Source organism: Giraffa tippelskirchi, chromosome 5 (genome assembly GCF_054371585.1).
Source record: "Giraffa tippelskirchi isolate mGirTip1 chromosome 5, T2T-mGirTip1v1.2.pri, whole genome shotgun sequence".
NCBI classification, from domain to species: Eukaryota; Metazoa; Chordata; class Mammalia; order Artiodactyla; family Giraffidae; genus Giraffa; species Giraffa tippelskirchi.
Window position 1 is genome coordinate 89,293,527 of NC_137279.1, and position 9,767 is coordinate 89,303,293.

A 9,767-nucleotide genomic window follows, 5' to 3' on the forward strand; every position below is an offset into this window, starting at 1 on the left:
AGTTTTCTAATTTTTCATGATCCTAAGTGGTCCTATGGTCGCCTTTGTGAGTAAAATGTCTCCCCACCCCCAAATTTTTAGCAACATTTCTCTAGAATGGATTTACAAGATGTGACTGTTTTAATTCACAAAACACTGCAATGCAGAGCTGTTGGAGCTCCAGTAGGCACCACGGAGTCGCTAATAAATAACCCATGTTGCTCTCCCATTTTGTGATTTGTATTGGTTTATTTGCTCTTAGAGCTTTGATTTATGGTTCCAAGGAGCAATTTTGGAAAATCATTTACCCATCAGCTGAGACAATCTGACTATTGCACATAGAAAGTCAAAGGGGAAAGACCTGAGTCAGAGGGATCTCAGACACCCAAGCCCCAGATAGCCCAACTGATGCTGCTCTTTCCAGGAGGATAATCCAGATTCTGGGCACAGTGACTGCAGGGAAGGAACATGGAGAAGTTGTCACCATGTTTCCTGGTCATCATTTTCCTCCTCAGTGCTTTTTCTCAGGTAGGTAGGTGCTGCTTCAGGTAGTAGCTGGGCTCTTGTATCAGGGCTGTCTGTGCAAAGCCAAGTTAGGGAAAATAGCCAGAATTGGGGAGGGATTGTGATGTGGCAAAGAGGGCAGTCTGCAGTTTTTAAGTCCAATCTCTTGTACATAGTAAAAGAATGCACCTTTGTGGCCTAACAAAGAGAAAAGACACAACAGGCCCAAGATGGAGTCAGTTGTGTTAAGCCCCAAGTCAGCAAACCAAGACCTAATACCTGACCTAACTGCAGCTTCAGCCTCTCCCCAAAATGTGACCTTTCACCAGTCAATCTGAAATTACATGATCAGGATTAATGAGATAATCCACCCAATTAAACCCTTTCCTTCCCCCATAGAAATGTGACCTTGCCTGAAATAATCCACTCTTTGCTAGAAACTTCTGCTTCTTACTGGTTTCTGCCTGTAAAAAGCTTTTATTTGGATAAGCTCCTCGAAATTCCTTTCTATCTGTTAGATGGGAGGTTGCCTGCTTCATGAATCATTGAATTAAAGGCAATTAATTAGATCTTTCCATTTATTCAGTTAATTTAGCAGATTTGGAGGCAGTGACAGACTTCAAAGATTTCTTTCAAGAGTTTTTGAAACAAGAGACACGGGTGTGGTCTCCTTGGAGGTTTTTTGGTTCAGTCATCTTCAATGGGGCCCTGGGCAAGTTGCTCTATGTTCTGAGCTCTGCTTTCTTTGTATCAAGCTCCTGGTCTGATTGGCTTGCAAGTCAGTTCCCTATTTGATTTGAAATCTCAGCCCTTGGTTCTGTCCTCAGATTCCATGTTGGGAATGATCGATGGCTCAGTCTGGAGTTCTCCATTGTGTGGAACCTCAGTCTGCAATTCATAGTTGGGGACCTGCTGATTCAGTTCGTTATCCACCACACAAATTCCACATCAGGTTAACAGCTGGAGCAGGACTCAGTTCAGTTCAGTCGCTCAGTCGTGTCCAACTCTTTGCGACCCCGTGAATTGCAGCATGTTAGACCTCTCTGTCCATCACCAACTCCCAGAGTCTACCCAAACCCATGTCCATCGAGTCGGTGATGCCATCCAACCATCTCATCCTCTGTCGTCCCCTTCTCCTCGTCCCCTTCTCCTCCTGCCCCCAATCCTACCCAGCATTAGGGTCTTTTCCAACGAGTCAACTCTTCGCATCAGGTGGCCAAAGTATTGGAGTTTCAGCTTCAACATCAGTCCTTCCAATGAACACCCAGGATTGATCTCCTTTAGGATGGATTGATTGGATCTCCTTGCAGTCCAAGGGTCTCTCAAGAGTCTTCTCCAATACCACAGTTCAAAAGCATCAATTCTTCAGTGCTCAGCTTTCTTCACCGTCCAACTCTCACATCCATACATGACCACTGGAAAAACCACAGCCTTGACTAGGCGGACTTTTGTTGGCAAAGTAATGTCTCTGCTTTTCAATATGTTATCTAGGTTGGCCATAACCTTCCTTCCAAGGAGTAAGCGTCTTTTAATTTCATGGCTGCAGTCACCATCAGCAGCGATTTTGGAGCCCAAAAAAATAAAGTCTGACACTGTTTTCACTGTTTCCCCATCTATTTCCCATGAAGTGATGGGACGGGATGCCATGATCTTAGTTTTCTGAACGTTGAGCTTTAAGCCAACTTTTTCACTCTCCTCTTTCACTTTCATCAAGAGGCTTTTTAGTTCTTCTTCACTTTCTGCCATAAGGGTGGTGTCATCTGCATATCTGAGGTTATTGATATTTCTCCCGGCAATCTTGATTCCAGCTTGTGTTTCTTCCAGCCCAGCATTTCTCATGATGTATTCTGCATATAAATTAAATAAGCAGGGTGACAATATACAGCCTTGACGTACTCCTTGTCCTATTTGGAACCAGTCTGTTGTTCCATGTCCAGTTCTAACTGTTGCTTCCTGACCTGCATACAGGTTTCTCAAGAGACAGGTCAGATGGAGACAGGTCAGATGGATGGGTCATGGTGGAGAGGTCTGACAGAATTTGGTCTACTGGAGAAGGGCATGGCAAACCACTTTAGTATTCTTGCCTTGAGAACCCCATGAACAGTATGAAAAGGCAAAAAGATAGGACACTGAAGGATGAACTCCTCAGGTCAGTGAGTGCCCAGTATGCTACTGGAGATCAGTGGAGAAATAACTCCAGAAAGAATGATGGGATGGAGCCAAAGCAAAAACGATACCCAGCTGTGGATGTGACCGGTGATAGACGCAAAGTCCGATGCTGTAAAGAGAAATATTGCATAGGAACCTGGAATGTTAGGTCCATGAATCAAGGCAAATTGGAATTGGTCAAACAGGAGATGGCAAGAGTGAACGTTGACATTCTAGGAATCAGTGAACTAAGATGGACTGGAATGGGTGAATTTAACTCAGATGACCATTATATCTTCTACCGTGGGCAAGAATCCCTTAGAAGAAATGGAGTAGCCATCATGGTCAACAAAAGAGTCCGAAAGGCAATACTTGGATGAAATCTCAAAAACGATAGAATGATCTCTGTTCATTTCCAAGGCAAACCATTCAATATCACAGTAATCCAAGTCTATGCCCCAGCCAGTAATGCCGAAGAAGTTGAAGTTGAACGGTTCTATGAACACCTACAAGACCTTCTAGAACTAACACCCAAAACTGATGTCCTTTTCATTATAGGGGACTGGAATGCAAAAGTAGGAAATCAAGAAACACCTGGCGTAACAGGCAAATTTGGCCTTGGAGTACAGAATGAAGCAGGACAAAGGCTAATAGAGTTTTGCCAAGAGAACGCACTGGTCATAGCAAACACCCTCTTCCAACAACACAAGAGAAGACTCTACACGTGGACATCAACAGATGGTCAACACCGAAATCAGATTGATTATATTATTTGCAGCCAAAGATGGAGAAGGTCTATACAGTCAGCAAAAACAAGACCGGGAGAAGACTGTGGCTCAGATCATGAACTGCTTATTGCCAAATTCAGACTTAAATTGAAGAAAGTAGGGAAAACCACTAGTCCATTCAGGTATGACCTAGATCAAATCCCTTATGAGTATACAGTAGAAGTGACAAATAGATTTAAGGGACTAGATCTGATAGAGTGCCTGATGAACTATGGACGGAGGTTCGTGACATTGTACAGGAGACAGGGATCAAGACAATCCCCATGGAAAAGAAATGCAAAAAAGCAAAATGGCTGTCTGAGGAGGCCTTACAGATAGCTGGGAAGAGAAGAGAAGCGAAAAGCAAAGGAGAAAAGGAAAGATATTTCCATTTGAATGCAGAGTTCCAAAGAATAGCAAGGAGAGATAAGAAAGCCTTCCTCAGCGACCAATGCAAAGAAATAGAGGAAAATAACAGATTGGGAAAGACTGGAGATCTCTTCAAGAAAATTAGAGATACCAAAGGAACAGTTCATGCAAAGATAGGCTCGATAAAGGACAGAAATGGTATGGACCTAACAGAAGCAGAGGATATTAAGAAGAGGTGGCAAGAATACACAGAAGAACTGTACAAAAAAGATCTTCACGACCCAGATAATCACGATGGTGTGATCACTCACCTAGAGCCAGACATCCTGGAATGTGAAGTCAAGTGGGCCTTAGAAAGCATCACTACGAACAAAGCTAGTGGAGGTGATGGAATTCCAGTTGAGTTATTTCAAATCCTCAAAGATGATGCTGTGAAAGTGCTGCACTCGATATGCCAGCGAATTTGGAAAACTCAGCAGTGGTCACAAGACTGGAAAAGTTCAGTTTTCGTTCCAATCCCAAAGAAAGGCAATGCCAAAGAATGCTCAAACTACCGCACAATTGCACTCATCTCACATGCTAGTAAAGTAATGCTCAAAATTCTCCAAGCCAGGCTTCAGCAATATGTGAACTGTGAACTTCCAGATGTTCAAGCTGGTTTTAGTAAAGGCAGAGGAACCAGAGATCAAATTGCCGATATCCGCTGGATCATCAAAAAAGCAAGAGAGTTCCAGAAAAACATCTATTTCTGCTTTATTGACTATGCCAAAGCCTTTGGCTGTGTGGGAGCCGGACTAGGTCCCGCTGAAAAACTAGTCTGGGTTTCAGATCGTACTGAGATCGACTTAAGCTGTACAGGGTCTAGCAAGTAAAGGCTATTGCTAATGAGAAGCATAAAAGTAAGAAAGAAAAAACCCACAGAATTGGTCAACATGGCTCAGGCAGTTAAAAGCTGTCAGAGTGCCTCTGCCCTCCCAGTACAGGTGGCCCAGGTTTAATCCCTGGTCAGGGAACTAGATCCCGCATGCCACAACGAAGACTGAAGGTCTGAATGCTACAACTAAGACCTGGTGCAACCAAATAAATGAGTAAATAATCTTCAGAGAAATAAAAATAAATAGAGAAGAAAGTTGCATAAGGTTTGTGGAAAAGGAGTCTCGTAAGGGTTTTTATGCATGGTTGAGACTGGTTAAGGTGGAAATGTATTCTAGTGAATAAATTTTAATATCAAAAGAAAGCAGTTATAAAGTTAGAATGTGCTTTTCCCCTCTGTGAAAACAATAAAGTTTTATTGAACTATTTTTCTGCTCTTAATAAGAGATTGTAAAAGTTTTCTTTTCTTACCTTTTAAGTAATTTGCCTAGAAAAGAATGATTTTGTGTCTTATCAGAATAATTTCCTGTGCTATCTTTATCGGGTCTTTTGATTAGTTAAGAAAGCTGAGTCTTCTTTAGTAAAAGAGCTACAGTTTTCTTTACCATTACTTAACTTCCTGCATTTGCCTTTGAAGTCTTTAATTGCTATTATTGTTAAAATAATAGTATTTTTTCACAGTGGTCTATGATCCTGCTTGACCAAGGACTTGAAAATCTTTTGATATCTTTGACAAACTTCCCCCAGGTCAAATTCTAAATGAAGTCATTTTGACCTCAAACTAACTTTGGGATATTACAGGTCCCCTCAAACTTTTAAAACACTTGTTCTCTCTTCGTATAAAAGGAAATGTTAAACAATTTAGTTTATTTGATATATTAAATGATATGTCAAATAAGTAGTACTAACCCTTCTTTATGTTGTATTTGCATAAGTTATAAATTTTGTAAAATTGTGATAAATTCCTAGAAATCTGACATATTCTGGTATGATTATCGGTCATAACTCCAGTTTCTATCTTAAAACATTTTATGTCACAGAAATATGCAAATTTCCTTATCAATACCATTAAAATGAGCTCTCAACAGATCTTTAATGATGGGCATTTTAAAGTTTTTTATCATTTACAGACAGTTATTGTTTTACTCAGATGCTTTTGCAAAAGTGTTTCTTCAAATGTGCTTTGTCTTCAAGAAGATTATTGGAAAGGGCTTTGACAAGTACAGGTTTCTGATAGCTTTAAGACCATAAAATTGAGTTGAGTAAAAATTTACAGAACTAATGGAAAAGCTGGATTTGAGCAAACGAATATTAATTACATAGGACTGAATGAATTAAGGAGGATGATTATAATTTTTTTGTTTGAAATATTGCTGGAATATTGAAACATTGAAATATTCAATTCATTGAAATATTCACAATGATATGATAGTTTCTGCCATACATCAACATGAATCAGTTGTAACTACACATATGTCCCCTCCTTCTTGAACCTCGCTCCCTAGTCCCTCCTTCTAGGTTGTCACAAAGCACCAGCTTTGGGTTCCCAGCCTCATATAGCAAATTCCCAATGGATATCTGTTTTACATACGGTAATGTATATGTTTCAATGCTACTCTCTTAAATCACCCCACCCTCTGCTTCCCCACTGTGTCCAAAAGTCTGTTCTTTATGTTTGTGTTTTCTTTGCTGCCCTGCAAGTAGGATCATCAGTATTATCTTTTTAGATTCCATATATATGTGTTGATATATTTGTCTTTCTCTTTCTGACTTACTTCACTCTGTATAATAGGCTTTAGACTCATCTCTCTCATTAGAACTGATTCAAATGCATCCTTTTTATAGCTGAGTAATAGTCCATTGTGTATATGCACCATAACTTCTTTTTCCACTCATCTGTTGATGGACATCTAGGTTGCTTCCATATCTTAGCTATTGTAAACAGTACTGCAATGAACATTGGGGTACACATGTCTCTTTCGATTATGATGTCTGCAGACTATCTGCCCAGTAGTGGGAATTTTGGGTGATATGGTAGTTTTATTCCTAATATTTTTTAAGAAATCTCCATAGTGTTCTCTATAGTGGTTGTATCAATTTACATTCCCACTAACAGCACAACAGGGTTCCTTTTACTCCACACCCTCTCCAGTGTTTATTGTTTGTAGACTTTTTGATGATGGACATTCTGACCAGTGTGAGATGATACCTCATTGTAGTTTTGACTTGCATATCACTAATAATGAGTGATGTTGAACATCTTTTCATGTGTATATTAGCCATCTGTATGTCTTCTTTGGAGAAATGTCTGTTTAGGTCATCTTCCCACTTTTTGACAGGGTTGTTTGTTTTTCTGGTATTGAACTCCATGAGCTGCTTGTATATTTTGAAGGTTAATCCTTTGTCAGTTTTTCCTTTGCTATTATTTTCTCCCATTCTAAAAACTGTCTTTTCACTTTTCTTATAGTTTCCTTCATCATGCAAGTTTTTGGGTTCAGTTAGGTCCCATTCATTTATTTTTGTTTTTATTTCCATTACTCTAGGAGGTGGGCAATAGAAGATCTTGCTGTGATTTATGTCAAAGAGTGTTCTGTCTATGTTTTTCTCTAAGAGTTTTATAGTTTTTGGCATTACATTTAAGTCTTTAATCCATTTTGAGATTATTTTTTTGTGTATAGAGGTAAGCAGTGTTCTAATTTCAATATTTTATACATAGCTGACCAGTTTTCCCAGCACCATTTATTGAAGAGACTGTCTTTTCTCCATTGTATATTTTTGTCTCCTTTGTTAAAGATAAGGTGCCTATAGGTGCATGGATTTATCTCTGGACTTTCTATGTTGTTCCATTGATCTATATTTCTGTTTCTGTGCTACTACCATACAGTCTTGATGGCTGTAGCTTTGTAGGATAGTCTGAAGCCAGGGAGGTTGATTCCTCCAGCTCCATCGTTCTTTCTCAAGATTGCTTTGGCTATTCAGATGACCATCAGTTTTAAGGAATTAAGGTTTACTTTCTGGAGTCAACAAAGTCCCTTGGGAAAATGGCCTGGTATTTTACTCAAGTTTCAACAGAGCAGTCTTCAAAAGAGCTTGCATGGTCAATCACTATCCTTGCTGCATTTATGTAAATAATCAGAAAAGACTGAGGACAGGAGGAGAAGCAGGGGAGAGAGGATGTGATAGTTAGATGGCATCATTGACTCAATGGACATGTGTTTGAGCAAACTCCAGGAGATAGTGAAGGATAGGGAAGCCTGGTGTGCTGCAATCCATGGGGTCTCAAAAAGTTGGACATGACTTAGTGACTGAACAACAACAACAAAGGCCAAATTTAGTGCAAATAAATCAGTTTTACTGTGGTTATCTTTGATTTTTAAAAATGGGGGTGATTATAAAATGATTATAAAATAAAAATGGGAATGATTATAGAGAAAAAAGTTAGTGTGCACATTTGTAGATATTAAGTTCTAATCCTGTTGATTGTCTATGAGATTTTGTTATATATCTACAAGTTGGACTGGGTCCTGAATTCTTCTATTTTCCTAACGAATTTGTCTATAAATCTCCAAAAAATGTTTCCATTTTCTCCTATTCTGATTTGGAATCACTGAGAAAAAAGATTGCCCTTGAATCTCTTTGGAAGGGACTCATGATCCTCCTCACCCAAATGGCAGCCAAAATACAGGGACTTGAACCTTAGGTACACATCTCATAGTCACAGAAGGCTCCATTTGACTTCTGGTCCTGCATACCAGCTGGAGACATCTCAGGCTGATCAAAAGGGAGGAATTGTTAAGAAAAAAAGAGGGAGAGAGCGACAACTGTTTGGAAACGGAGTCACTTGTGTTAAGCCCCATGTTAGCAAGTCAAAGTGCAGTAACTATTCTAATTGTAATTTCAGCCTCTCCCAGGAATGTGACATTAGTTTGTCAGTCTGGAATTACCTGGCCTCTCTAATGAGGTAATCTACCTAATAAGACACCTTTTTTTCCCCATAAGAAGGTGACCTTGTCATAGGTCTTTGCTAAATAGCCCACTGAAATAACCCACTCTTTGCTGAAAAGTTCACTTCCCATTCTCTTCTGTCTATAAAAGTCTTTCATTTTGTACAGCTCTTTGAAATTCCTTTCTATCTGCTAGACGGGGTGTTGCCCAGTTCATGGATCACTGAATAATGACAATTATATCTTTAGATTTACTCAGTTGAATTTTGATTTTTAACAAAACTCCACTGTTTATGTTTCCCTTCTCTGTCTTTTCACCCTACAGATATGCACACAAAGGACTTTGTGTTCCCCAAAGAGTCTGATAATTCCTACATGATGCTGACTGCACACTTAACTCAACCACTCCAGGCCTTCACGTGTGCCTGCACATCTATACTGATCTGACCTTCAACTATAGCCTCTTCTCTTACACCACAAGAAAACAGCATAATGAGATTCTCCTCTTCAACATAATGAGGGACTGGCAGGTACAGTGTATCGTGGGAGGAGCTGACATCTTTTTCAAGTCTCCTGAGGGTTCTCCTACACCAAAGCACTTCTGTATGATCTAGGAGGTTGCCTCTGAGATCACAGGGCTCTGGGTGGATGGGAAGCCCATGGTGAGCAGGAGTCTGGAGGAGGGAACCTCTTTGGGGGCAAAGGCCAGCATCATCCTGGGGAAGGAGCAGTATGTGTTCACTGGGAGCTTTGATAAAACCCAGTGTTTGGTGGGAGACATTGGAGATTTGAACATGCAAGACTTTGTGCTGTTGCCAGAAGAGCTTAGCAGTGTCTATGCTGGTGAGACCTTCAGTCCTAACATCCTTAACTGGCAGGTGCTCAAGTAAAAAAAGAAAAACAGGTGACATGTTAGTCAAATGCCAGCTATGGCCCTGAGGCCCTTTTGCTAATCGCGGAAGATGCCTTCTGAGGATTACACCTTAGTTTCCCTTGTTTCTGGCTCTGATGTTTTACTGATCTGTACACTGGCCCCTTGTGCCCTGGGGGAATGTATTTCCTTCTCCTTTCAACACTCTTTTTCTATCAGTACATGGGATAGTGCTGAGAAAAGGGTCTTAAACATGGTTCCACATTAGAATTACCAAGCCATACCCAAGCTAATTATACCTGAATTGGGAGG

At 40.2% G+C, this 9,767-nt stretch overlaps 1 pseudogene; it reads left to right on the forward strand.

Annotated features, from left to right (window-relative positions):
* Positions 1-447: 447 nt before the first annotated feature.
* LOC145505575 (C-reactive protein-like) lies at positions 448-9,523 on the forward strand (annotated as a pseudogene).
* Positions 9,524-9,767: the final 244 nt, after the last annotated feature.